Source organism: Panthera tigris, chromosome D1 (assembly GCF_018350195.1).
Source record: "Panthera tigris isolate Pti1 chromosome D1, P.tigris_Pti1_mat1.1, whole genome shotgun sequence".
Taxonomy (NCBI): domain Eukaryota; kingdom Metazoa; phylum Chordata; class Mammalia; order Carnivora; family Felidae; genus Panthera; species Panthera tigris.
The window spans coordinates 112,662,042-112,687,784 of NC_056669.1; the positions used below are offsets into that span (position 1 = coordinate 112,662,042).

The 25,743-nt window shown below is 48.3% G+C and overlaps 1 protein-coding gene across 2 annotated transcripts in view; it reads right to left on the reverse strand.

Annotated features, from left to right (window-relative positions):
- The window catches only part of KCNQ1 (potassium voltage-gated channel subfamily Q member 1), a 316,086-nt gene that overhangs the window by 179,445 nt on the left and 110,898 nt on the right, over positions 1 to 25,743 (reverse strand). The gene's annotated exons all lie outside the window — the stretch shown is intronic.

Consider the following 25,743-nt stretch of genomic DNA (forward strand, 5'->3'; position numbering starts at 1 on the left):
GGGCGTCTAGGTCTGTCTCCGGGTTCACCCTGAACGGTCGGGCACAACGATAAAACACGGCCGACAGGCACAGGTCCGGCGAGGGACCCGGACCCCCGCCACCATGCCGTGCCCGTCACGCAGACGGAGGGCCTCGTGTCAGCGGAGACCCAGGGCAGTCGCGCTCCTGCCCGCAAGGAGTGGCAAGCCTGGGAGAGAGGGGCAGCCGGTGAGCTCCCGGGCCCTCGCTCGGTTCACAGCGTCACACCTGCCACCCGTACCCGCCACGAAGGGTCAGCGTAACGTTCAGGCTCCCGGGCCCACCCCCTACAGTTTGGTGCTGGTGCTCAGCGCTGCTGAGAATACGTTATCCGTCCCCTGATTCTCAGTGTGGGTTTTTTTCCCCTTCAGTTGACGTTTTTATTGTAAAAGAAATTAAGTACTCATTGTAGAAAGTGGCACAGTTCAAAGATCCACGAAGGCTGTCCTCCAAGGTCAACCACCGACGGGATTCCTAGCTCATCTCTCTCTGCTCAGCGGCCGCTGACACCAGGTAAGACCTCTTTTTTTTTTTTTTTTTTTAACCCACGTGGGACAGTGCTGTCCCTGTCACTCTGAGACATGCTCATCTCATTTTTCTGCAGGTATACAGATGTGGGGCTGCGTTTTGGTAGCTGGATAATAGTCTGTGGTTCACGCCTGCCACGGTTAACTCAACCATTCGGCGTTTGATAGCTCCTTAGGCTCTGTTAGCTTTAAGCCATTATTTTGAGTTGATGCTGAGCCACCCGTTTGTATGAAAACCTGACACCGGGGCTGGGTGAGAGGGTGCTCCCTAGGTAATTTTAATAGATGTTGCTGGATTGCTTTCCCAAGAAATTAGCAATTCAGACTCCGCCAGCAAGCGGTGTGTGAACAGCTCCCCCACATCCAGGCGCGAACCAGCCGTTGGCACCCTTCCCCGGGGCGTGCCACGCGTGGATGAAGACCGGATCTGGTTTTCCTTTTGTGCTGAATGCCTTTTGTGGCTTGGAGGCCATTTGCATTTCCTTTTGCAGAATTGCCTGTTCATATCTTTTGCCCATTTTTGCTTGTCAATCTGTAGGAAGTGTTTATAGATTAAAGATGTTAACTTTTTGTTACATCAGGCATGGGTATCTCCCCCCGTCAATCTTTGGTCTTTCAGCCCTTAGGATGGGTGTTTTTCTCATAGAGAGTGTTTTATGTGTTTAAGGTGATAACACCTATCTTTTGTTTTGTGAAAAAGGAAGATCTTCCCACTTCAGAGTAATACGGCTGCCTCCTAAATTATTTGTAATATAAACGTATGAATGTTGTGTGTGTGTAAGTTTTAGCACATTTGGCATTTCTGCCTAACGTTATGGGCGATCGTCAACAATCTGAAACTGTAAAGGTATTGGATACACTCCTAAGAGACTAAAGCATAAACTAAAATTTCTTGAGAAAAATCACAAAAGAAAATCTCCGGACCTTGGGTTTGGTGCTGAGTTTTGAAGCACGAGACTACGAGCTCAATCTGTGAGGGGCAGAAATGGAAATGTTGGACTTGATCAAAATCCCAGGCATTTGCTGTGCAAAAGACACCGCTAAGGGACGCAGAGATAAGCCACGGACTTGAAGAAAGCGTTTCCACATCAGCTGTTTGGGCAAGGACTTGTATCTAGAATATACAAAGGACTCGTGCAAGCAGATAGCAGGAAAGCCCCCGACCCGATTTATGAAGTGAGTTACAAGCAAGTACCTAAAAAGATGCCCGGCTCAGTCGACACCGGCAGCTGTTAGGGAAATGCAAGTTAAAACCACAGCGAGATGCCACGGCACCCTCACCAGAATGGCTGAAATCAAAACACAGAAACCGAAGCCTGACGTCGCCACGCAAGCAGGAGGACACGGAGCGCCTGGAACTCTCCGGCCGCTGGCGGAAGTGCAGAACGATGCAGCCACCTTGGAAAAGACTTGGGCGGTCTCTTACAGAGTTGACCGTGCACTTGCCACGTGACCCAGGAGTCCTTCTCCCGGCGATTTACCCAAGCGAGTCGGAAATCCACGTCCACAAACACCTGTACGTAAGCGTGCGCAGCAATTTCGCTCACAGTCGCCAAGACCCGGAAACAGCCGAGATGTCCTTCAGTCGGTGAAGGGACGTACCGCCACGTCCGTACGGTGCAACAGCACCCAGGACCCGAAGGAAATGAACTAAGAGGTCCTGCGGCAACGTGGGGGACTCTCGGATGCATTTTGCTCAGCAGTGAGAGAAGCCAGATGTAAAAGGCCGCACATTATATGATTCCATTTATATGACATTCTGGAAAAGGCAAAACTACAAGGACATAAACCAGATCAATGGTTGCTAGTGTTTGGGAGGGGGGAGTATCTGACTTCCAAAGGCACGCTCAAGGAAACTCCTAGAGCTGTCGAACTCCTTCGTAGGGTGCTATGGTGGTGGACACACGAATCCAGGCATCTGTCAAAACCCACAGGGCTGCAGATCTCCAGGAATGAATTTTACTGTATACAAAGTAAAGAAAAAAAAAAAAAAAAGCCCCAGCCAGCCTGTTGGAGGGTCCTAGGAATGAAAGCAGACTGTGAAAAAAGTGAGTTCCGTGTTAGGAACGTATGACAGTACCTACCACACGGCACGGAGAGGAAGGGAAGGAGGAGGTGGCCTACGAAGCCTTGGGAAACAGTCTCTTGACTGCCATAACCATTAGCGCTCCGGCCGGTACTTACGCTTCTGGGGTGGGGGGGGGGGGGACCGCACATACACAGGTTAAACAAATAAATAAATAAAGTAACACACCGAGTGTGTATGTGGAGTGGGTGGGCGGGGCAGGAAGGAGTCCTGTGGCCAGAAATGTTGGTCTGAACTCCTACTTCGCTAAATATACCACACGTGTGTACTCGGGCTGCGTGCATACACCCGCTGGCTCTGCCCACTGGGGAGTCCAGGAGCAGTGACGGCCCAGGAGCAGCGGTCACGCCCTGCACCAGACCTGGTGCCTAAAAGTCACTCGCTTCCCGGTAAAAGGAACCAGGGCTCTCTGGCCAAAGGAGGATTCTGGGGCAAGGCACATACACGACGAGCCTCAAGCGCTGTTCAGTGCCAGAAAGGAAGGGGACACGCAAAACACAAATGGAAGGGACGGGAGACATGTCAGACGGACGCGGGAGCTAACCCAAAAGGACTGTCAATCCAATGGCCAAAGCTAGAACGTTTTGAGTGGCACAAATAAATAATAGCATTGAATTCCGGCCCAAAAAAGAAGTAGGCCTGAGTCCGTACGGATACAAATCAACAAACAAACGACCGCGAGAGAGGGACAAATCTTCCTCCACGGATGGACGGTCAGATTGGCAGGTGAAACTTCAAGGAGAAACTTCGGAGTGTCTCGCCTCAGATATTTCCTTGCCGCTGTGGTGGCTGTGACAGCTGTTCCCTCCACTCTCTTGTCCTGGGGGAGGTGGGGCACGAGCCCCCTCCCCTAGAGTACAGCCGACTCGGGACTCGCTCCAACCACCAGGCTATGGAAACGGGAAACCGGTGCCCGGGGAGCGGAGGGACCTGTCTGACACCATCTCAACCGCACGGGTCACGGTTAGCAACACCAGCGACAGACCATGCTGATGTCGTGGACCCTGATACGACGCGGTGGGCAAAGCTGACTTCCGTGGCATTCTCCCCCCAAACCTGTACCCCCAGTCTCCCGAGATGCCAGACAAACCCGGACGTATCCCTCCAGCGTCAAGGTCGACGAAAACCAAGGGAGGACCGAGGAGGCGTTTTTGCAGATCGGAAGAGACCTGCTGGATAGGAGCGCACTCGGTAACCGTACTCGGTGGGTCTTGGGACGGAAAAAGGACATTAGTAGTTGAACTGGGAAAATCCACACGAGTGAGCCGGACTGTGCCTCATAATAGTGTTGTTGCAACTTCTTCGTTTTAATAACGGTGCAATGATTACAGAAGGCGGGGGCACTAGGCGAGGCTGGTAAAAGTGGGGATGGGGACTGCTAGTTTTGCCTTTCATGTAAATAAAAAAAAGCATTCTGAAGGCTGAAGCAAAAAAATAAAAAACCCTGAAGTCAAAAGATAAGCAAATCCTGTATACAATAGTACGGAAAATTCTTCGGTATTAACGAAGGACGTACAAGCACTCTAGGGGGGAAATTACCAAACCTTAGTGAGAGGCATTCAGGAAGATAGAACTAAATTCGGAAATACGCTTTTGCTCCGTTGTCGAGAAGGCTCCGTAGTGAAGAGTCTCCTCAGACCTTCACACCCCTGGCACCCGATTCTACAATTGATCTGGAAAAGCAAAAAGCTAAATCGACCACGTTCTTGAAGAGCAGCGGGGTAGGAGCGCTCGCTCCACCAGGCACCGGCGTTTCTCGAAAAGCCGTGGTCATCGAGACGGCGTGTTGTGGATACGGAGCGTGGCAGCCGGGCCAGCAGGACGGGGCCCAGTGTCCGGAAATAGCCCACCTGCCCAGGGACGCTTAGCTGTGTACCCCAGGCGCCTCACGCGGCACGCAGAGGATGTCTGGGGACAGTTGGCCGTCCACGTGGGAGAAACGTCCCATCGGACCCTCATGCCGCACACCAAGACTTCATTCTTAGCATTCCGGGCGACTGAAGACCTGACGAAGACAAGCAAAGCTCTGAAGCCTGTGGAACCGAATCTAGAATAGAGTCATGACCTCGGGCTTTGGAAGGGTTTCCTGAAAGTTACAATATCCACGCGGGGAAAGACCGGTGGGTTCCGGGACACTAAAACTGAGACCTGGTCATCAAGCACCACCTTCCAGGGTGAAAAGACGGCTACAGCGGAATGGTGCCCTTGAAGTACAAAGAACTCATGCAGATCTGTAAGAAAAATACAAACAATCTAAGGAAAAATGGGCAACAGGCACGTCACCAAGGAGGGATCAGAATGTCCTGAGAGCACGTGCGAAGGTGCTGTGCCTTGACTAGCACTCAGAGAGCTGTAAATAAACTCGGAGCTCACGGCCCGTGGGGGTGAGGGGCAGACTTCCAGCAGGAAACCGCACAGACATGACTTAGTCACACCCGGGAGAAGGGCTGAGTGAAGGGATCTCTGCCCGTGACATTCCCAGAGAGCACAGGAAAGTGACCGGTAAGCCTCGAAGAATGTGTCTACATTCAGAGGCTCACAGGCCTGGGACCTGGCGAGAGCGCTGGCTGCCCCATCTCAGAGGCTCGGGGCTGAGATTCAAGTGCCCTGGGTTATATTATACAGTTGTCAAGTGACAGGGCTGAAGCTTCGTCCAGGATTCAAATGTTCTTTCAAAAAAAAAAAAAAAAAAGGAAAGGAAAAAGAACACAAATACATATTTTCATGTCTGCATCACTTGTATACAGAAGGCGAGAGCGGCGGAACGGTGGCTGGAAAGTGGGGCTGCTTTCTGAGCACCCGAGGTGACAAGTGCCATCTCCAAAGCCCCGCGGGCCAAGGGTGAGCCACCTGACCCCTGAGAAGCACCCGGCCCTGGTGTTTTAGGAAATTAAAATGTGCACGTCGGTTGGCTGTCCAGGGCGGGTGGGGCCTGCGCCTGCCAGAGAAGAATGTGCACTGTTTGGTTTAATCCTGGGAACAGCACAGGGGCCCCGCAGCGAGGGGCAGCGAGGGGTTCCACAGGTGTGTTTTTCCAAACCGAAAGGGAGGGCGCTGCTCTCCCCGTTTCTGTGTCACAGACCGCGGGCTCTGCCTCCCCCACCACGGGCAGGCAGGGGCCAGGGCCCTAGACCACCTCCCTGGTCCCCAGCTGCAGCGGCTGGGGGGAGGGGAAGCGGGTTCTCCCCAGGTACGGCGACACACTGCCCCCTTCAGGCGAGGGCCCCTGGGAGGGCAAGTGCCGTCCCGAGAGGCTCGCAACCCCTACCTCCGAGGGGCCGGAGATGAGGACAGACAAGGGACGGCCAGGCCTGGCCGGGCCCGGGGCGGAGCCCACAGGGCAGCTCATCCGGACCCCGGGCTCCCCGGAGGGCTGGACCCTGGGGAGGAGAGGGCTGCGCCCTGCTCCCGGCGACAGTGAAGTCATACTCCCATTAAGACCGTCCCAGTTCTCCGAGGCTTTAATTCCTTGGCCGCCTTTGCCTGGTCTAGGCCAGAATCTGGGCCTCAGTTTTCAGGGCAGAACAATTGTGTTTTCTAGGAAAATGGGAGGTCTGGGATGGCGAGCAGAGCCTCTGGCTTGGCGACCAGCACAGCTGGCCATGCGGGCTGCCAAGGCTCACCCTCCCCCCAGAGGACGGAACCCAGCAGTGCAGCAGCTCCCTTCCCGGCCAGCAGCCCTGCTCAGGAGGGCGATTTAAAGTTCCTTTAAAAAAAAAAATACGGGCACAGAAAAAAGACTGGAAGGAAATACACCAAAATGTTAGCTGTGTCCGTGTTTGGGTGAAGAGACGGGTGGGTGATTTTCGTCTCCTAACTTCTTGTGTCCGTGTGTCTTACTCTGGGCGTGCGGCACGTTCCCCACGGCGGGAGGCGGCAATTTGTGGGTGTCCCTGTGTGCGTGCCCTGCCCTCCCTCCCCCGGCCCCGCACTCCCCATCCTCCACCGGAGCCCCAACCGGCCACACGCGTGCCCAAAGCCTTCGGTCCCCGCCGCACACCAGGTCTTGTGTCCTTTGACCCCACGCAGCCCCCTCACCCACACGGCCAGGCCGGCTGAACCCCGACTCGGGGACATGCCTGGCTCCCCCGAGATGCGGGAGGGGGCTCCCATCTCCCCATCTGGTGCTCGGGTATGACCTCGTTCTACTGCCCCAGCAGCCCCACGGGATCACAGCTCCCATCTCTGTATCCAGATGAGCAGGAAGGTTCCGAGAGGCTACAAATTGTGCCTCAGGTCACGCAGACCAGGCCGGGCCTCCAGCACCAAGTCGGACTCCAGCCCCTCCCCTTCCCCCAGCACTCCACCCCCGCCCCCCCCACCCCCGCCCGCCCTCTGCCCTCCACCCCCGGGGAGAATCTGCCTGGTAAAGTCACCCGCCCTGCCTCGTGACTGATTAAAATCCTGCATAATCTCCCAGGTGTAACCCAAGTCCTCGGTCCCCAAAGCTCTCCCGCCCCCGCACGGGCCCTCAGGTCTGGGCCAGGACCTCGCCTGTCACCTCCCGTCTTCCCCCCAGGCCTCAGGCACAGGCGCGTTCCCGTTCCCGGGGCGGCTTGTCCCACAGGGGTAGACACAAGCTGCCCCTGTCCTTCCCCAGTCCAAGCCCCCTCCCTACCCCCCTCCCCCGAAATCCACCCCCCCCCCCGGCGGATTTGCCAAAGCCCCGTAGATCTACACCGTGAACGCACACCCCCTCCCCAGGGCATCCGGACAGCTGCAGCCAGGCCCTGCGTGACATCGCTGAGCCGCGGCCCCGGGCCTGTGCCAGCTGCCTGTGCCCGGCTCACAGACCCCGAGCCAGCACGGCCGTGCCGCCACCTGTGTCTCCACTCAGAGGCGAGAAGTAAGGGACATGGGCAGAAAGTGTAAAAGCCGTTCCCACAACAGCTGCCAGGAACGGGCGAGGAGCGGAGCGAAAATGTATATTCACAGCTGGCACCCGGTCCCGCTAGGAAAATACCTTGCTTGAGTGGACACCTGTTGTTTTCGCCTGCCCGGCAGCCAGGCCCGGCTTTGGGAACAGCTTCTCGAATCTTCCCTTAGGGAGCGGCCCCTTCCCCGCTCCCAGGTGCCCACTGGCTGTCCCCAGAGGGGGCCTGGGGCCCAGGTCTTGGCCTTCAGAGGCAGGCCTGAGGATGGCCTGTACCCTGGCTCTCGTTGGGCCCAGACTCTGGCAGGAAGCACGGGGAAAGCGACGGCCTCTGTCTGCTGGTTTTGCTGAGCTGGCGGCCATCTTGTCCCCCTGGGAAGCGGCTGCCTGAGGCCAACCCGTCCCAGGGGCCAGAGCACAGAGGGAGCAGGGCGGGTGGGGGAGAGTGGGAACGAGCAAGGCCGATCATCCCAGCCCCGGGGTCCAGCTGTGTCTGAAACAGCTGGGTCCAGATGTACGAGCCAAAAAATGTCCCTTTTGTGCTTCAGCTCGGTTGAGTTTGGGGTTCCATCGTTTGTTACCGAGAGAGTCCTCAGGAATGTGTGTGACCGACAGGGGTGAGGCGTGGGCCCCAAGGGATGAACTCGGGAGGCCCTGGGCAGAGGGGACGAAGGCGGGCCTGGGGACCCCTCGGGAAGGGGCTCCCGCGAGCTGGTGGCCGGCTTTCTCCTGCTGGGGTGCGAGCCCCGTCTCTCCACCCCTTCGGCGGGAGAGGACGGGTGTCCCTGACGGTGGAACGGGCCGGGTTTCCCGTCCAGTCGAGGACACGTGCGTAGACGTGTCACAGCGGCGGCGTGGGAGACGGGGGCGGCCTTGGCAGCCCTGGCCAGCCCCGGGGACCCCGGGCTTCCCACAGGCCCGGCGTGGAGGGCGCCGAGGACCCTCCCCAGCGGCCCCCCTCCCCGCACTCAGCTCCGACAGGGACCGGAGACGTCTGCGCGCCCAAGGGTGGGGTCTGCAGAGCGGGGGCTCCGGGGAGGCCAGGCCAGGGTCGGCAGAAAGGGAGCAGCACCGCCACCCACACAACCCTGCGACCCTCTGGGGTCTCCGTGCTCCGGGAAGTCACTGTCCGAGCCTCCCCAGACACGGTTTCAGGGGGACGGTTCCCGGCAGCGAGAGCGGCCCCGGGAAACGTTAATATACAATGGAATCTGGGCTGAGCACTGTCTTCTCCAAGAGTTGAGCTCACAGGACATTCCCAAGAAACCTCTGGAGAGGTGGGGAGGAAAGTTTCTGGAGGTCTTTGGACGAAGAAAACAAAAAAGTGGCCTTGATTTTCAAGGCAAAATTACAGAGGGAGAAAAAAATGTTTTTAATCTAATTAAGAGCGATGTTTTCACCTTCCTCACCACAGCACGGAAACATGCCAGCTCCTCACTTCACACAATAATCACGGCAATTAGTGAGGGAGAAGCCTTGGAAGCCGGTGCAGATGTTCTCAGAATGTTTAATGGGGAAATGAGTTGCAGGCCTCGTTCTCAGCATCCGGCTCCAGGCCCTGGCTACCAAGTCCAGACATCTGCTCGGGCCCCACCCCCAGGCCCCGAGGGCGCGGGCTTGAGAAACACAGGTCCCTTCCCAGGCCGCCTCCCAGCCAGGCCAGAGCCGGGGGCCGAGAGGCTCCCCATGGCTCCCCAGGCCGGAGCCTGGACAGTCAGAGCCACCCCAGAGCCGGGGGTGGGGGGCGTCGGGCGGGGGGGGGGGGAGGCTCCACATCAAAATCATGTTAACAACCCATGTCAGAAATCATCAACTCGGCCCGGCTCCCCCACCCCGACCCCGCTGGCTGCAGGAGGGCGGGGGGGGGGACTGGGAGAGGGCAAGGGGGCCCCGAGGGGAGCGCAGCCACGCACCCCACCTCGGGGCACGGAAAGGCACGGGGGCGTCCGGCCGGCATGGCCGCACGGGCCCCCTCCCGACGCTGCCGGCCTCTTGGCGGGCCCAGGAGTCAAAGTGGTCAAGCGTGAGGAATTTCCAGTCATTGGAGAAAACGTGGAGAAGCGAGGAAGACGCTTCCTTGAGGACCAGTCGGCTCCAGATGGCGAGGGGCACGTGGCTGGCCTCATCTGGCTGCGGGAGCGACTCAGCCCCGTGTGGGTCGGGCGGCCCCACCAAGCCTCCCAGAGGGGACACGGCGGCGAATGCCACACGGCCCCTGCTCCCCGGGACGCTTGGGCAGCGCCGGGCCCCGCCCGTGCACCCTCGGCACACCCGTCCCAGACCCGCCAAACCTGCCACGTGCTTTTTCGAGCACCGTCTCTGACCCTGGGGCCCGCTCGGCCGCACACGGACTGGGCCAGAGGCGGCGAGGGGCAGCCCCCGGCAGGCAGGCAGGCACACACCCCGGCCGCCTTAGCCGCTGGTGGGGGCAGCCCTGGGTGCTCTGTGCAGCTCCCCGGCCGCCCACCATGGAGCTCTCCTCAATAAGCGTCCTGCGCGAGGGTTCCTGGATTGGGCTCTGTTTCTGGCGGAACTGACCCAAGACGCTGTGACAGGAAGCCGCTGGAGCATTTTAAGCAGGACAGCGGCAAGGTCCACTTCATATTTAAGGAATTCCCTTGGGTCGCTGTGTGAAGAATGGGGGGCGGGCAGGTGGGAGGCAGGGCCGGAGACGGAGTGACCGGTGAAGAGGGCAGGGCAGCAGCCTGGACCAGGAGGGAGGCCGGAGAGGAGATGAGGCACGGGGTGGGCACGGCCCAGGGAGTCGACAAGACGTGGTGACGGGTCGGACAGACGCCCTAAGAAGGAGGCACGGGTCCGGACGATCTCCGGCCAGGTCTGCGGAGCAGAGGCTCCCTGCTCCCTTCAGGCCTCTGAACCGACCCTCCGCCGGGGCACGGGACCAAGACGTGCCGATGAGAGCAGACCCGGGTGTGCCTCCAGCCGTGCTAGAAGTCCGCGCACGAGGGCCTCGGGTCTCCTGCGGGTGGACAGACGAGCCCGCCTCGAGCGGTGCTCCCGCCGTCGCGAGCCCGTGGACGCAGAGGCGGGAGGTGAAGGCTAAGGCGCTCAGTCGAGAACGGGCACGTCGAGAGGCCTCGGCAAGGATGGAGGAGTGTGTACCTTCAAGGGCCCTTCCCTTGGAGGCCTTGGAAAGTCAAGCGAAACCTGCCAGAATCAATGTGGCAGAGTCACAGAAGTTGGCGACTTGGAAGAGGCCGGACGCTCCGTGGCGTTTCCACCTGCCCTTGCCAACCGCCCCCCACCCCGCCCCCGGCTCGGTGGCATCTTGAGGGCAAGCTCACATTCCCAGTGTCGGGGGCCCTGAGCCTCGGTCCTGGAAGGAGCAGAGCAGTGAAAGTGGGCGGAGGGAGTCCAGCAACTTTCAGCCACCGGGACAGGTTACAGTTGAGGGACACGATAGAGCATGGAAAGCCTGGGGGCAAAGCTGGACAAAACAGTGTCTTTTGGAAATCAGGCCACTCAGAAAGCACCGTGTCTACGGAGAGATTGAGAAAACCCAAGCTCACGCCCGGGGCAGGACGCATGCTTTGGAGAGTCCCGAGAGCATGCCAAGCTTTCGCCGCTGGCTGAGCTCGGTGCTCGCCCCAAACAAGAGGTGAAGGCTAAGGCAGAGTTGAAGAGCCCGGACATTTGGATGCAGAAGTACCCCCGCACAAAGCAAACCTGCAAAGATGGGAAGATTCTTTTATTTCTCCCTGTCCCCAGTTCTCCCTGTTTTTCTGACCCCTGGAAACCGAGGAAAAGCTTTGTGAAAATACAAACTGGGCACGAACTAAAGGAACTTCAGAGACCAAACTCAACAGAGTTTACAGATCTCACAAAAATGCGTTAGAAGTCACTAAGCAGCTACAGCCCACGGCAAAAAAAAAAAAAAAAAAAAAAAAAAAAGTCTTAAGGGAAAGAATCTGCTATCTAGAGTTGCTGCATATAATATTTAGAATACCCGGTTTTCAACAAAAAGTTACGAAACATGTAAAGAAACAGAGTGTGGCCCATTTACAGAAAAGACAAGCAGCTAGTGTTCCTGAGGAAGCACAGACATCAAACATACTAGACAGGCTTTTAATCCACTTTCTTAGAAAGGCTCAAAGAACTGAAAGAAATCATAGACAGAAGTCAAGGGAACCAGGAGAACAACACATGAACAAATATCTAATGTAAATGAAGATAAATTATAAAGAGAAATGAAACAGATTCCACAACTGCAGAGCATAATAGCTGAAGTGAAAAACGCGGTAGAGGGTTTCACTAGGCTGTTTGAACAGACAGAAGAGAGCGAAGACAAAGATAGGTCAGTTGAAATTATCCAGTCTAAGGAACAGAAGGAAAAAATGTGAAGGAGTAAGGAACGGACCCTAAGGACCTGTGAGACACCATTAAGTGTACCAAAATATCCATCATGAGACTCCTGGAAGGAGAGGTGAAAGTGAGCACGTCATAACCAAACTGCTAAAAGACAAAGAACCATGAAAAGAGTCAGAGATGATGTATCATGTACGGGAACACACAATAAGGTCAATGTCAGATGTCTCCTCAGGAAGCATGGAGGCCAGAAGGGAGTGGGATGACACTTTTCAAGCGGTGAGAGAAAAAGGAGTCGAGGATTCTATATCTGGTAAAATTACCTTTCAACAATGAGGGGACACTGTCTTGTACGCTTGAACACTGTTATGTTAACTGTACTGGAATTATAATAAAATTAAAATTAAATAAAATATAAAATAAAATAAAGTAAAATAAAACAATGAAGGGGGGGCACCTGGGTGTCTCAGTTGATTGAGTGTCTGACTCTTGATTTCGGCTCAGGTCATGATCTCATGGTTCTTGGGACTCAGCCCCGCATTGGGCTCTGTGCTGAATGTGGAGCCTGCTTGGGATTCTCTCTCTCTCTGCCCCTCCCCCTTGCTCCCACATGCTGTCCAAAAAATAAATAAATAGAAATAAACAAGGGAAAATTAAGATATTCCCAGAGAAACTAAGGCTGAGGGAGGTCATCACTAGTAGACCTGCCCTACAGAAAATGCTAAAGAAAGTTCTTCAGGCTGAAGTGAGAGGACACTAGACGGTAACTCAAAGCTGTACAACAAAAGAATTCCGGAAAAGGGAACTGCATGGGTGAACATAACAGCCAATATCATCATACTTTTAGTTCGTAATTTCCTATGTGACTTACAAAACAAATACATAAAACAGGAACTACACATCTATGTTATTGGGAACATAACGTATAACAATATAATCTGTGACAATCACAAGAGGGTGATGAAGCTGTACAGAAGCTGTGTGTTATATGCTATTGAAGCCAAGTTGGTATCAGTTCAAACTAGAGCTTTATGAATTTAGGATGTTCAGTGTAACCCTCATGGTATCTACTGAGAAAGCATCTAAATATACATGGCAGGATTGAGAAGAGAATAATTGTAAACTACCCCAAATCAGTTAAACACAAAAGGCAGTAAAAGAGGAATGAGAAACAAGAAAGGTATAAGGCATACAAAAAACCCCAGCAAACTGGCAGTCCTTCCTGATCAGGAGTTACATTACATGTAAATGGATTACATTCTTCAATCAAAAGACAGAGACTGGCAGAATGGATAAAAAGAAATTCTACATGCTTACACTGTCTACGAGACATTCGTTTTAGATCTAAAGAGACCAACAGATTGGAAGTGAAAGAATGGGAAATTATATTGTATGCAAACAGTATCCAACAGAGACGTGGAGTGGGTATCCTAATGCCAAGGAAAATAGACTTTAAGTAAAAAATTGTTAACGGAGACAAAGGAGGACATTATATATTGAGGAAGGAGTCAATTGGTCAAGAAGACATAGCAATTACGAATATACGTACTTTGAAGAACAGAGCCCCAATACATATGAAGCAAGCATTGACAGAATTTGGGGAAGACGCTGACGGTTCTGTAATTATTCTTGGGGACTTCAATACCTCACACTCCATAATGCATAGAACAGGCAGACAGAAGATCAACAAGGAAAGATACGAACAACACTACAAACCCATGGGACTTAACAAACATCTAGAGGACACTTGACCCAACAACAGCAGAATATATGTTCTTCTCACATTCTCATGTTCACATGGGAGAGTCTCCAAGACAGATTGCATGTGAGGCCACAAAGCAGTCTCAGTACATTTTAGCAGCTGAAGTCATACAGAGTATCTTCTCTAACCAACATAGGAGGAGGCTAGAAATCAATGATAGAAGGAAAACTTGAAAATTAACAAATGGGTAGAAATTAAACAGACACTCTTTAAATTAACGGGTCAAAGGAGATGTCATCAGGGAAATTAGAAAATACTTTGAGATGAATGAAAATGAAAATATAACATACCCAAACATGGGCGATGAGAGCAGTGCTCAGAGAGAATTATACCTGCAAATTTCCACTTTAAGATAGAAAAAAGATCTTCGCCAACCTAACTTTATAGCTTAAAGAGCTAGAAGAAGTAAAGTAAACCCAAAGTTAGAAGGAAAGAAGTAAATAATAAACATGACACTGGTGAGAGGTGCAAGATAGAAAAACAGCAGAATCAACAGAATAAAAAGTTGGCTGAGTTTGAAAGGATCAACCAAACTGACAGATTTTTAGCATTCTAGAATGACTAAGAAAGAATTAGAGACCGTGAACATAAATAAAATAGTAAATGAAAGTGGGGATGTTACACATAGCCTTACAGAAATAAAAAGAATTAGAAACAACACTATGCACAGTCATACTTCAACAACTTACATAACTTAGATGAAATGGACAAATTCTTAGAAACACACAAACTACAAAAACTGACTCAAGAAGAAACAAATTCTGATCAGATCGGTATCAGGTAAAATGCTTGAATCAGTTGTCAACAAACTCCTAAGGAAGAAACTCTAGGAACTGATGAGTTCACTGGTGAATGATGACACCAAACATTTAAGGAGGAATTAAAACCAATCAAACTCTAACAAAAAAGAGGAGGTCACGGTGGGGGGGGGGCGGGGGGGGGGAGGACACTTTGCTATACATCCTGTAGAGTTAGTATTATCCTGATGTCAAAGCCAAACAAGTACAACACAAGAAAGCTAGATACCGATATCTTTATAGATGCAAAACCCCTCAACAAAATACTAGTAAGCCAAATCCAGCAGCATTTTAAAAAGATTATATACCATGACCAAGTGGGACTTAACTCAGGAATGGAAGGGTGGTTCAACATAAGAAAAATCAATGTCATACATCACGTTATTAGGAAGAGGAAAAAAACCCACATGAGCACCTCAATGGCAGAAGTCAGTGTCCAATGATCTTTCAGAATAAAAATTCTTAGGGACATAGGAATAGAAGATAACTTCCTGAATATGATAAAGAACATTTATGGAAAACCCACAGCTAACATCATACTCACTGGTGAAAAGACTGAAAACTTTCCCCCTCAAATCAAGAATTGGACAAGAATGCCTGTTTTTACCGCTGCTTTTCTCTAATGGGCTGGAAGTTTCAGCCATAGCAGTTAGGCAAAATAATTACTTTTATTCATAGATGACATAATCCTACATCTATAAAATGCCAAAAAATCCTCAAAAGAAGAAAAAAGAAAACCATCTACTAGAACTACTAAATATGTTCAGCAAAGTTGCAGGGCACACAGTCAACCCACAAGGAATCATTCATGTTTCTATACAGGCAGTGAACAACCTGAGGAGGAAAACTTGAAGTTTCATTTATAATAGCATCCATGTTCATGGATTGGAAGACAGTACTGTTAAGATAACAGTATTACTCCATGATCTATAGATTCAGTGTATTCCCTATCAAAGTTCTAATGGCCCGCCTATTTTTTTAAGCAGAGATGGAGAAAGTGTTCCCGTAATGTTTATGGAATTGCAGGGAGCCCTGACTTACTAAACTGGTGTTGAAAAAGAAAGTTGGAAGACTCACACTTTCCAATTTCAAAACCTACGCAGAGCTACAGTGCTCAAAAGAAAGTGGTGCTGCCGTAAGGACAGAGGTAGAAACCAATGGAATAAAACAGAACATAGAAATAAACCTTCACATATATGTTCAACTGATTTCCAGCAGGGTGTCAAGACTATTCAGTGGGAAAGAGCAGTCTCCTCAACAAATGGTGCTGGGACAACTGGACAGCCCAGGCACAAGAATGAAGTTGGACCCCTTCCTTACACTATATACGAGAGCTAAATATGCAGGTATAAGAACTAAAAACCATAAATGTCTTAGAAGACACAGCGGTAAGTCACATGACCTTGGATCTGGCAATCAATTGCTAGATACGCCATAAGTGACAAAGACAACATTGTGAATCTGCTAAATGCCACTGAAGTGTTGGACTTGAAAGTAATTCATGTATGTTATGTGACTATTACCGCATTAAAAAACATAAGGGGGTGCAGAAGACTTCAACGAAGCAGAGACGTAAAGAAAGTAACAAAAACAACAGTGAGTATGGCTAAGGGCGGCCCCAAATGCAGATCACTGGACGTCTCTGAGGAAGAAAATAAAAATAATACAACAGAAAACGTACTTAAGCCCTTACCTAAGAAAATTCCTGTAAATAGTAAAATCTAACTCTTGCATTCCTGGTACCACGTGGGTAGCAGGGAGTTTATCTAGAATAATCGATCCTGAGACATTTTCTAGTAAAACTGTAAGACTTTGCAAATAAAGGAGATGGCCTCCGAGCAGAAAGATGAAGTAATTTACAAAGGCAAGAGAAGCATGCTGGCGAGAGACTTCTCACCAACGGTGGGACGGCAGTTTCAGAACCCTTAAGCCAGTGCAAGCCAAGGATTCTACATTCAGCCAGGCTGACCTTCCTATATCAAGGTGACGGAGAACCTGTTGTACGTGTGTATGGATGTTGCACACAGCATCCTGGCTCAGGGACTCACACCAGAGGGGGAGCAACGTGCAACCACTGGGAGAATGGACAGGCTGTGGCAAGAGAAGGGACGGTGAATGCTTTGTGTATTTCACTTACGATGGGGACCCAGATAGAGTCTTGGCTGGATGATAACGTGAACGTCCTATGTTCTGACACAAGAGGAAGAATACCAGTCTGAGAGGACAAGGAGAGAGTAGACAGTATGTACCCGATGTAGGGTACAGATAGTAGGACTTGGAAACATCACAGATAGGAATCCAGAGATACGGTTAAAACGGCACATCAAACAATATAAGGTCGAGTGAGAAAAAGGGGTATTAAGCCAGAAGGAAACCAGTAATGCAAAGGAAACCGCTAGGGAAAAGCATATGTAAACGTTCTTAAACCCCCAAGTGATTAATGAAAAAGCAGAGCACACACACAGAACAGAGCAACGAAATCAGGATGACAGAACACAGGAGATAATTTCAATAGGAGATAATGCAAATGCGTCAGTTATACTAATAAGTGACAGTAAAAAAAAAACATGCCTCTTAAAAGAAAAAGCTATTTAGACCGGCTCAGAAAGCAAAACCCAACTCTACGCAGTTAAAAAAAAAAAAAAAAAAAAAGTCATCTCAAATTCGGTGACTGAAATGGCTGAAAAAATACAGGAATGGGTAAAGATTTATCAGGTAAACGTAAACACCAACAGGGCAGGGGGCGTGACTCTGATATCGACGAAAGCATCATTAATGCTAAAAAATAAATCATTAAACCAGACCAATAAGGATACTTTTAATACTAAAAGCTGTATGTCTTGATGAAGTTATAACAATTATGTGAAACTCTGCAGTAAACAGCCCAGCAACCATGTATATAAAATAGAAGCTACCCGATATGGCGGGGGAAATACAAACACATTGGATGTGGGAGAGGCTAACATTCCACGTTCATATGACAAATTAAATGAACAACAAGGAAAGATATAAAAAATCTGAAGAAGGTAATTCATAAGTTTTTTGTGAATATATATATGATATACATATATGCATATATAAATAACACGACACCACGACCATAGCGAATATCCTTTTTTGAGCACACGTTTATTGGCGTAAATACAAAGATCAGTAAAAATAAAAATACACACACTACAACCGAAAAAGCCAGGGAAAAAAAGGACAGTAAATCAACAGAAAGCGCAAGGAAGGAAGGAACAAAGATAAAAGGAATTAATGAGGCAGAAAACACTAAAATAGCAGAGCAAATTAATATAATAAAGATCCCAGTTCCATGAGAAAAAATAGGCCAACTACTATGGAATTAGGGATAAAAGAGAGCAAAACATACAAAACAAACCAGAGAAAGTGCCGTGAAGGACATTTTTCAAATGATAGACTTCTTGGTACACTTCTATGCAAAGAATTTGCAAAACTCAGATGAAATGGATAACTTCCTTGCAAAATACAGTTTATCTAAAATTGATCTCAGCAGAAATAGAAAGCTTACGCACACTGATTTTCAAAAAAGAAAGAAAAAAGAAAAAAAAATCCCAAGGAACTGCCTTGAAAGAAAGTGCCACATCTTTCCCTTGTGAAAGAAAGTTTCACAGGGGAATTCTACCAAAACCTTTTAGAGACTGGAGCCTTAGTACTACATATATTGTTTCAGAGCACGGAAAATGAAGGAAAGCTTCCAAATACTTTTTATAAGCAAGTGTAACATTGAAATATAAACCTGATAAAAGTGGAACATGGAAATAAAAGACCAACGTGATTTGTGAAGGCTGATACAAAAACTTCACGTATTTCCCCACACGAATAGGTTTAAGACGAGATGTGATGATGCGTAAGAATTTATCAACCCATCCTTCCTATTCAAAACTTGCGAAGATACCAACGGATGGACGCCTCCTTGATCAAACGGCACGAAAACCAGAATGACACCATGAATTCCTCTATAAACCAGGCACGGTAAAAGAGCTTCGTGCCTCTAAAAATCTACATTTGATTACAAGTACATTGAGGCAAACCTTTGCGTAGGAAAAAACAAAAAAAACCACCTGAAGCCCAAATTAAAAGATGACAAAATGGAAGGAAATCTTTGCAACATGTGTCACTGACAGAAGGCTGATGGCAGTGATCCACACGGAACCTAAAACTGGAAGGAGTAAAGAGCCAACGTGGTCATAGAAAAATAGGCAAAATACATTAACAGCTCGGGAAATAGGTGACAACGGCCCTCACGCTTCTGAGAAGATTGCAGTTTCACTTGTACCACGAAGGACGCGAGCTAAAGCCGACTCAAGATACCATGTGTCACCTGCCGGAGGGATACGAATGCAGTATCGACGCCCTACTCCTTTGGTGAAGCCACATGGGAACAGCCTCCCACTGCTGCTGGGAGTGCAAAATGGCACGATCCCTGTGCTGGCGGGTTCGGCAACATTTAACTAATCTGAATGCACATTTGTATTCCAACGTAGTGATCCCATACCTTCCATTGGGATGGAAGGGACACGGGAAGGAGGGAGATTTCTCTCGGTAGACCTTTCCGTGTGGCTTTCACTGTGGGCGTACAGTAATGTTCTATGTATACAAAAAAAAATTAAACTACATTAAGTTGGTGACATGTAGCACACCTCTGGAAACATGCAATGGGGACTTGGACAAAATTTGTCCCTAAAAGGGAACGGTAGAACTGGACAAAGTTGTCAGGAACAACCACGTAAGGACTCCAGAAATGAACCGAAGGCACACGTCAGGTTGAAGTGTGCTTATTCAAGAAAGAGCTCTTGAACCTCAGTAAGAACAGCACGGCCTGTGGCAATTTCACTCGGGGCTGCTCCCAAGCCCCCCCCCCGGCCCCCACCTCCGGCCCCCAGCTCGGTGGCACAGTGGCCCCGAGGATCTTCAGTCTTTGTGCCAACAGAGAGGGCCAGCCGGACTGGGAGCCTCGTGGGAGACCCCACGGACCACGTCCAACCACAGTGATCCCAGGGGCAAATTGGTAGATAACCGGGGAATGCTGATTCCACAGCTACCAGAGGCTGCAGTACTGGTTGGGGCAAGCTACGGCCCCGCAAGAATTTTTCAAGGGATTCCTGAGATCTGGCAGATGGCACGCACCCTCGAGAGAGACGAGCGAGGACACCTGTTATCTGCTTATCCCTGGCTGACCGTGGGGCTCCATGCGGGCGCAGAGGAGCCACCATGAAAGACTTGTAAACTGCCTGAACTCTGAATGTCTCAACTCACACGCAGATCACCTCAGCGAACGGAGGGGCGCCTCATTGGCTCCGGTGGCTCAAACGACGCTTCTGACCAATCGCGGCCTGACCGCTGGGCTATGCTGATCCAGGGGTGACATGAAGAAAGCCAGGCTTAAAAAAACCACATTAAGGAAAGAAAGAAAGAAAAAAAAACCCAAGCAGAGATACCAGTGATTACGTGTTGCAGGAGATCACGAGCTGCAGGATTTCTGAAGGCTGGGAGTAAACAAGCCTACGGGAGACCCAGCAGCATAATCACCCCGGATTAGGGGGGCAGGGGAGAGAAGCAGAATCCGGAGTTCCTATAATTATGGAAAAATGAAAAAAAAATTTAACGAAAAATTGTAAGACATACAAAGAAACCAGGAGTGTAACCCTTAAGCAGGAATAAAGAGCGGTCAACAGAAGTGATCTCGGGTGGGGGGGGGGCACTAACATGTCGGCCTTCACAGGCCAACACTTCAAAGCAGCCATCATAAACACGGTCAAAAGATGAAAAGAAACCACATGTGAAGAATCCGAGGGAAGGGTGATGGCAGGGACTCATCAGATGGAGGCTATCAGTGAATAGATAACGGTTTATGAAACAAACCAAATGGAAGTTGTGGGGCTGCGGGGTACAGTAACTTAGATGAAAACCCAGAGGGGCTGCACAGCAGAGGTGTGCTGGTAGGAGAAAGAAAGGATCAATAAACCTGAAGATAGATTGGGAAAGATGGCTGGTCCCGAAGAACATAAAAGAAAAACCAAACGCAGCCTGAAGCCTGTTGGACGCATTAGGAGTAGCAACGTCTGTACAATTCGAGTCCCGAATGGGAGAGGAGGGAGGGCCAGACAAAGACATTTGAAGACATATTCAGTATTGACCTGAAGCAGGTGGTTTCCAGTTGAGATGCTTACTATAATCCCCAGGCTGTACTGCTAAGAAAACAACTTGAAAACAGGACAAAGATCCTAGCAAAGGACTTAGACTGGCTCCCTAAAACATATCTGTTCAATACAACAGGAGGCAGTAAGGGAGGAAGAATGGAATAAAGGAGACACGAGACATACAGAAGACAAGTAGCAAATGGCAGATGTAAGTCCTACTATATCGGTAATTATATTAACTATAAGCGGATTAAACTCTCAATAAAGAAGCAGAGATGGCCAGACTGCCTGGAACAGGAACCAAGTATATACTGCCTACAATAGATACATTATATGTTCAAAGACACAAATAGGTTCAAAGTAAATGGATGGAGAAAAATGACACGCAACCATTAAACACGAGAAAGCCGGGGTGGCTACTAAATGTCAGGCAAAACTGACTTAAAAAAATTTTTTTTTAATCTTTATTTATTTTTGAGAGAGAGAGAGAGACAGAGCGTGAGCAGGGGAGGAACCGAGAGAGAAGGAGACACAGAATCCAAAGCAGTCTCCAGGCTCTGAGCTGTCAGAGCCCGACGTGGGGCTAGAACCCATGAACTGGGAGATCGTGACCTGAGCCAAAGTCAGGCGCTTAACCAACTGAGCCACCCAGGCGCCCCAGGCAAAACTGACTTTTTAAAAACAAACTCTTGCTGGAGCCAACAAGGGACGTTTATAATGATAAAAGGGTCACTTCATCGGCAAGAAATAAAAGTCACGTACTGTGAAAGTTATAAAGAAATAAAAATCATATATGCAGCTAACAGAGTCCTAAAATCCATTAAGCAAGAGCTGACAGAATGGACTAGGCAATTCGGCAATGACAGACAATTCAAGAGTAAAATAACAGTATTCGTGTCTGCTGTGTCCCTGTTGATTCTCTGCCTCGTTTTGTCAATTGTTAAGAGTGGAGCGTTGAACTGTTACTGCCGAATGAAGTCACGTGCCCACATGACGAAGCTGTGTGGCAGTCTGCTTAATGCCTCGCCCTGTTCTGGTGTCAGGGGGTCCACTAGGGAGCCCATCTTATGTGTCACCCAGGCAACGTGACAGTGTGAGCTGGCGAGAAGGTGTTTGCAGGCAAGAGGGAACCGAACTTTCACTCACCCCCTTATAATGAAGTAGCGAAAGGCAGTGCCCTACGTTTTCTGCAGTGGGATTGGGTGGGAGGTCCCGGGGGGAGGCTCAACATTCGTGTTTACCTGGCCCTCTTGCTACGCCTCAACAGGGGAACAGTCTGCAAAAAAAGCTAGGTTTTTATACACAGGCACATATGTATGTATGATCCAGAGTCTCATAATATAATCTCTAAAATTTTCAGGGTACAAACAAAAATCACTTGTCATGCCAAGAATCAAGACAGTCACAACATAAAGGAAAAGAGATAATCAAGAAATGCTGTAACCAAAACAAGTCAAGTGTCAGAATTACTGGAGAAGGTTTAAAGACATCATTATTAAAGTGCTTTAAGAAGCAGTTACAAATTTTGTTGACACAAACGAAAAAAAAAAAAAAACCCCGAAGATCACAGCAAAGAAACAGAAGCTATTAAAATGTAAATACTGAAAAATACAATAACAAAATAAACCTCACTGAGGGGACTCCAGTGTGGAGTGGGGATGACAGAGGACACAATCAGTGAACTTGGGGCTAGGGCTAGATCGATAGAATTGACTTAATCTGAATAACAGAAAATCGACTGAGACTAAAAGGCAAAACCTCAGGGACCTGTTTGACAATAACAAAAGAGCTACCATTTCTGTCCTTGGAGTCCCAAAGGGGAGGAGAAAGTGAGACAAAAATTATTCTTGAAGAAATAGTGGTTGAAAACTCCCTAAATTTGGTGAAAGATACAGTCTTCCAGATTCAAGAAGCCAAGCGAATACAGAGCATAAATCCAAACAAACGTATGCCAAGACACATTATAAACTGCTGAAAACTAAAGACAAAATCTTACGGGAGGAGAAAACTGGCACGCTAATTCCAGAGAAACACTGATTTGAATGGCGGTGCGTTTGTCATCCAAAACCATGGGGACAAGAGGGAGTGAATGTGGAGGAGGGTACATTGCAAACTCATTCTACACGGCCAGCGTTACCTTGGGACCAAAACCAGATAAAGACGTCACATCCAAAGAAAACTATAGACTAATATCTCTGATGAATATAGATGCAAAAGTTCTCAACAAACTATTGACAAATCGAATTCAAGAACACGTTAAAAACATTAAACGCTGTGACCAAGTGAGATTTTACCCCTTGGGATGCAAGCATGGTTCAACGTACACAAATCAATAAACATCCTATGTCACCCAGCAATTAAATGGAAGATAAAAGTCGCACGACCATCTCCACAGGTGCATTTGACAAGGCGCAACATCCTTTCATGATAAACACCCTTAACAGACCGGGTTTAGAAGGAACATACAATACAATACAATAAAGGTCACACATGACAAACCCACAGCTAACATTATACTCAATGGAGAGAAATTGAAAGCGTATCCCTTAAGGCCAGGAACAAAGCAAGGATGCCCACTCTCACGACTCCTACCCAGTAAAGTACTGGAAGTCCCAACTAGAGCAATCAGGCAAGACAAAGAAACAAAAGGAATCCAAATTGGAAAGGAAGACGTAAAATTGTCGTTATTGCTGGTATATAGGAAATCCCAAAGAATTAGTCAAAAAAAAGTGCAGTTGATCAGTGATTTCATCAACGTGGCAGGACACAAAAATCAACATACAAAAATCAATCGCATTCCTTCATGCTAATGAGGAAGCATCTGAGAAATAAAACTGTCCCGTTCCAAATTGTGTAAAAAATGAAAATAGGAATAAATTTAACCAAAGAAGTAAAAGGTCTATACAAAGAAAACTACATTCCTTTGCTGGAAAAAAAAAAAAAAAAGAAAGAACACACAAATGGGAAGACATCCCATGTTCAGGATCAGAAGACTTAATACTGTTAAAATGGCCATCCTACTCCAAGCCATCCACATATTAAGCACAATCCCCATCAAAATACCAAAGACATTATTCACAAAAATAGAAGAAACAATCCTAAAATTGGTGTGGAATCACAAAGACCCCCAGTAGCCAAAGCAATCCTGAGAAAAAAGAACAAAGCTGGAGGTATCACTATAAACTAGTTTATAATGTTACCGTGTGTGTGTGTGTGTATGTGTGATTAAAACTATAACGAGTTTGAACTAGTTCAAAGCCATAGTAATAAAAGCTGTATGGTACTGGCACAAAAATAGACACATCGACCAATGGAACAGAACAGAGAGCCCAGAATTAAATGCCAGCATAGATGGTCAACTAATATTGAACAAGGGAGCCAAGAGTACTCAATGGGTAAAGGGCGATCTCTTTAGCAAATGGTGTTGGGAAAACTGGAGAAACACGTGTCGAACAATGAAACTAGATCCCTATCTCACTCCACTCACACATATGAACTTGAAATGGATCCAAGACTTAAACAGTAGACCTGATAACAAAAAGCTCCAAGGAGAAAACATAGGGAAGGAGATCACCCACATTGGTTGTGGCAATGATTTGGGAGACATGGTGCCAAAATATACAAAGAACCCAGTCAACTCAATAAAATAAAACCCCAAGCAATTTGATTAAAAACCAGACTGAACTAAATTAGACATTTCTTTAAAGAGGACATAAAAATGACCAGCAGGGGCACCTGGGTGGCCCAGTCAGTTAAGCATCTGACTCTTGATCTCAGCTCAGGTCTTGATCTCAGGGTTGTGAGTCCAAGCCCCGTGGTGGGCTCCACGCTGGGTGTGGAGCCTACTTTTAAGAAAACTGATGAGCAGACACATGAAAAGATGCTCAACATTGCTAATCATCAGGGAAATGCAAAATCAAAACCAAAATGAGCCATCACCTCACACCTGTTCGAATGGCTATCATCAAGAAGAGACAACAGGTACTTACAAGGATGTGATGAAAAAGGGAGCCTTATACGTTGTTGGTGCTAATTTAAATTGGTCCAGCCACCATGGAAAGCAGTGTGAGGGTTCCTCAAAAATTTAAAAGTATATAATACAATCCAAGAATTCCACTCCTAAGTATATATCCAAAGGAGATGAAAATGGGATTTCAAGGAGATATATACACTTCTATGTGCATCACAGCATTATTCACAGTAGCCGAAATACGGAAACAACCCAAATGCCCATCAATGGATGAGTGGATTAAAAAGATACACATACAGAGTGGAATATTATTCAGCCACGAGGAAGGAAAGATATCCTGCCATTTTGCAATGACATGGATGGACCTTGGGCACATTATGCTAACTGAGATAAGTCAAAGACGAGTACTGTATGATATCACTTATGTGTGGAATCTAAAAAAAAAAAAAAAAAAAAAGCCAAATCTGTAAAAGACAGGAACATGGTGATTACCAGGGAATGGGGTGGGGGCTCAGGGAGGGATAAGAGTGATGGTTTAAGGGACAAAATTATAATGAATAGTAAATAAGCTGTAGAGATTTAAGGCACAGTATAATGAGCATAACGTATTATAGTTACACACGGTGATAGATACATCAGCAACCATATTACAGTATATATCATAGGAATTCTGTACACCTTACACTTACACAATACTGCACATACAATTTGTTCAATAAATTTTCAAAAAGGTAACAGGAACTAACGGGAAGTAAGGTTTCAAATCTTCACTTAAAGAGGCAAAGCACTGATACCAGAATATGATAAATGACATATTTATATTGTAATACCTAGGGCGACTACTAAGAGAACTATACAAAACTACTCCCTCAGAAACACTGAAGACATCAAAAGGATATCAAGAGAATATTTCAGAACAACTCTACACACATATATACGACCACTTAGATGAAATGGATCAATTCCGCAAAAGCACACATTACCACTTACCCAGTAGGAAATAAGTCATTTTTCTAGCCTTATAACTTCAGGAGATTAAATTTTTTTCAGGAGATTAAAATTTTAATTTAAAAATTCAGAAGAAGGGATTCCCAGGTACGGATGGCTTCACTGGAGATTTCGCCCAAATTTTTAAGAAAGAATTAATTATAATGCCACACAATTTCTTCCAAAAAACAGACTAGGAGGGACTACTTTTTAATTCATTTTATATAGAATT